The following is a 4,670-nucleotide window of genomic DNA, read 5'->3' on the forward strand; positions in this document are numbered from 1 at the left end:
CACCTATTATATTATAGACATTGACAGATACTTATTAAACTCATAAGAAAGTGCCCACTTTTAGAATATGGCGGTGGTATGTAATAGGAGTGGCGTTTTCGTATTAGATAAACCTCACTGACAACTGAGAACGATGGTGGCCCCAACTTCAACTCTTCTCTTTTTTCTTCGCATGATAGACTCATGCAGAGCCAATTTAGTGTTAGAAGTCTTAGACCTGAACCTATTTTGTTTTCTTGGCGCTGAAGTTATGGATTCTATAGTCAGGCGTCATGGATGTTGCTATTATATTTCTCTTCTTCTATGCTGCATTAAGGAAACCGAAATCCGTGTAAGTTGCAATCCTCCGGGTCCTGTGGTTACCTGTGCCAACGGATCCACCAACTGCACAGTCTCTAACGCGTATGGGGTATTTCCCGATCGAAGCACCTGCAGGGCTGCACAAGTTGTTTTCCTTCCACCGAAGAGGAGCTTATTGCTTCGGTTGCCAATGCCACCAGCAAAAATCAGAAGATGCGAGTTGTCACCCGATACTCTCACAGTATTCCCAAATTGGTGTGCCCAGGCGGGATTCGGGTCTCATAATCAGCACTCGGGATCTGAACCGCGTGATTTGGGTGAACGAATCGAGCATGAGAATGCATGTGGACAGTGGTTTGCCTCTCAAGGAACTCATCGACGCCGCTGCCAAAGTGGGGCTTGCGTTGCCTCATTCTCCATACTGGTTGGGTTTTACCGTTGGCGGCATGGTCGGCACCGGAGCTCACGGGAGTTCCCTCTTCCGTAAGGGCAGCGCAGTGCACGAGTATGTGGTTGGTATTTAATGAAATCAATTTAAAAAATTTTATTTTAAAAAATGTAAGAAATTACTAGATTTTTTTAAAGTTTTATTTATGTGTTTTAAATTTTTTAAGAAAACTAATTTTAAATAATTTTAATTTTAATCAGTTAAAAGGTTAAGAAAATTATAAGGAAAACAAATATTTTAGAAAAAAATATAGGGAAAAATGATTTTTTTAATCCCACCAAAATGACAAATCCTTTGAATGAGAGAAGAGAACTCAAATTCTTTGGCAAGAGGAATGCCTTGGAGTAAACCATAGGCTTCTGCCTCATTATTTGTCATCTTCCCCAAGTCCCATGAATACTCTAAAACTTGGATTTCTCTCAGGCCATAAAGGACCCCTCGCCCTCCTGCCACCTCTAGATAAAGGGTTGAAATCTATGTCAAAAGTAGTTATATACTTTTAAAACACATTTATTTATATATATATATATATATATATATATATATATATATTAGAGTTTGTTTATTAATTTTCCATGTCTATTCAATCAATTTTCTTATTACATCATTAGGGGTGTCTATTTTGGAAGATGACTTCCATAATTTTAATTTAATTATCAATAATTATTAGGTAGATGGTAGGGATTTTTCCTCCATAAAATATTCATATAATATTTTTGATAGTATTTATGATAAAATATTTTTAATAATATATTTCTTTTGTAAAATCATCTCTTCCTTTATCCCTCCTAATGGTCTAGCCAAGAATGGACATCCTTATGCCATCCCCACTTAAGTTGAAGGTGGTTTTGGCTACAGTATGGAGTAATTTTAGGAAGCCCCTTGTCCTCAATGTTGTTTAACCCCTTCTTATGCAGTAGATACCTGGTCATAGACACACTTTCAATAGGGGAAATGCTTGCTTTTATGAGGAGGATATGATATAGTGTATTTCCTTTACTTTTGAGATTATAGGTTATACATTGCTTTTGAAAATATCATATATTTCTTCACAACTCTCTTAAAACATTACATCCTCAAACCTCACATCCATATAAAATAAAAAAGAGTAACGAAAATATCAAAGAGGTTTTTTTTTAAATCTCATATCCAAATATCTACTGATTTACACTTGTTTTCAAGTTCGTAGGTTTGAGAGGATTTATATGGATTAATGATAATTCCATCATTCTTAAAGTGTTTTTTAATGTGGATTTGAATTTGTTTGCAGAGGAGAATCAAGAAGCAAGCAAGAATGATAAATGGAAGTGTGTTTCATCAAAATCACAGGTATTGATTCTTGTCGATGCAGGAATGGGATTGAAAAACAATGAATTAGTATTTTCAAGCTACCCAGTGATTGGATATCAATACAAACTTCAAGCTTTTGGATCATGCTTAGCAAGCATTGAGGATGCATTCTTGACTACATGTCCTTGGGATCCTCGGGTAAATGGAGAATTCTTCCACCAGACTACAGTTAGTATTGGTATATCTAAGATAAGGCATTTTCTCTCAGATGTGAAAAAAATAAGAGACATGGTTCCAACAAGCCTTTGTGGCACCGAGCTATATAGTGGTTTTATGATGCGTTATGTGAAGGCTTCTAATGCTTACTTAGGAAAACAAGAGGATTCAGTGGATGTAGATATTACTTATTACCATTCTCATGATCCAAACACCCCTCGACTATATGAAGATGTGTTAGAGGAGATTGAACAGATGACTTTGCTCAAATATGGAGGACTCCCCCATTGGGGAAAGAATCGTAATCTTGCATTTGATGGTGTTATGAGAAAGTACAATAATTCTAAGGAGTTTTTAAAAGCAAGGGTCAAATATGATTCCAAGGGACTCTTCTCAAGTGAGTGGACAAATGCTTTTTTGGGAATAGGGAAAGAAGGAGTTGTTATAACAAAAGATGGTTGTGCTTTGGAAGGTCTATGCATATGTTCACAAGATGTTCATTGCTCTCCTACCAAGGGCTACTTTCGTAGATCAGGAAGAGTTTATATTGAAGCACATGTATGTAGAAAGGAAAACACTTAAACTCCTACTTATAGATTATTAATGGTAATATATGCACATGATACTCTTGAAGTTGTATGAGTTAATGGTTATTAATTTAAATAAATGAATAATAATTATTTTATGTTTGAAAATATTAGAAGAAAATCAATTATTGGAATTGTTTTATTATGTCATTAATGAGAATTTGTTTTTATTTTAAGTTTATTTTACTTTAAAATGTTTCATAAATGAAAAGAGAAAAAATGATTCCAAATTAAAACTAGTGACTAATGTAAGCAAGTGTGATATAATTTGATTAAATGTTTGAACTAAAATGTTTACTAAATTTTAAATTAAATAAAAATTTTAATTAAAAAGAATGTTTTTGACAATGAAATCAATGCATTTTAAAATAATTAAAATTTTCAACTTAAGTGTTGTAGATTTATATCATTATTCATTCTTGGGCCTCTATTGCCCAAGTTACTATTGTTCAACCACTCCCAGTTGTTAAGTCACTTTCAGTATCAGCAAATATCTAAGTCATATACTCGTAAAAGTATAGAAGGTCTCCATTGACTTCTTGTTGATAGGTATGCTTTTATTGACTCTAACAAATTGGTCTGAGAATAAATCTAGAGTAGCACCTTGGCCCTATTACATTATGGATAGGTGACTTTGTGCCCAACATTGATTTTCATCATTGGTGCTTGACTAGATGGTTTTATTTATGTTCAACGTTAGCTTCCAATATTACACATTGGGATTCATGTAGTACTTTGGGTTCCATTTTTTTCGCATTGGAAAAATTCCTCACCTCTATCAAGAACATTCATTATTGGTTGTTATTCAAAAGGATTCCATATGGTGCATGCAAGAGATGCACTAGTTGGGGTTTCATTCAATATTTTCATTTAAGTCCTTCCAAATCATTCTCCTAATTCCACCAAACTACCATTAGTATTGGTATATCTGAGATAAGGTATTTTCTCTTAGATGTGAAAAAACTAAGAGACATGGTTCCAACCAGACTTTGTGGAATTGGGTTGTATAATAGTTTTTTGATGTGTTATGTGAAGGCTTCTAATGCTTACTTAAGAAAATAAGAGGATTCGATGAATGTAGTTATTACTTATTATAGTTCCCTTAATCTAAACATCCCTAAGCTCTACGAAGATGTGTTAGAGGAGATTGAGCAGATGGCTTTGCTCAAATATGGAGGCCTCCCCGCTAAAGAAAGAATCACAATCTTGAATTTTATAGTGTTATAAGTAAATACAAAATTCTAAATAATTTTTAAAAATAAGAGCCAAATATGATCACAAGGAACACTTTTCAAGTGAGTGGATTGATAATTTTTTGGGAATAGGAAAAGGAGTTTTTATAACAAAATATAGTTGTGCTTTAGAAAGCCTATATAAATGTCACAAGATTATGCTCCTACCAAAGGCTATTTTTGTAGATCAAGAAGAGTTCATAATGAAACGCGCCCTATAAAGAAAAATACTTGAACTCTTACTTATAGACGATTAACGATGATATGCACATGATGCTCTTAAAGTTATATGGGTTAATGCTTCAAAAAAAAAAAAAAAAAATATTAATTATTTAAATTGGAAAGTTTTAAAAGAAAATCATGTATTACTAATTTTTTTTATTATGTATAATAAGAATTTGTTCTTATTTCAAATTTATTTTTACTTTCAAATCTTTTCATAAATGTAAAAAGAAAAGAAAAAAACGCACAAAATTAAAATTAGCCATTAATTTAAAAACATGTGTGATATAATTGGATTAAAGGTTGAAAAAATAGTTATGAAATATTAAATTAATTTAAAAAAAATGTTTTTTTTAGGTTTGGCAATATTACATT

The 4,670-nt window shown here is 32.7% G+C and overlaps 1 pseudogene; it reads left to right on the plus strand.

Moving 5' to 3' along the window:
- The first annotated feature begins 250 nt into the window (after nt 1-250).
- On the plus strand, nt 251-2,836 carry LOC149216725 (putative truncated L-gulonolactone oxidase 7, mitochondrial pseudogene; annotated as a pseudogene).
- The last annotated feature ends 1,834 nt before the right edge of the window (nt 2,837-4,670 follow it).

This window comes from Pinus tabuliformis, chromosome 1_1, assembly GCF_031772625.1.
Source record: "Pinus tabuliformis cultivar Carrire ecotype Pingquan chromosome 1_1, CPIR1, whole genome shotgun sequence".
NCBI lineage: Eukaryota > Viridiplantae > Streptophyta > Pinopsida > Pinales > Pinaceae > Pinus > Pinus tabuliformis.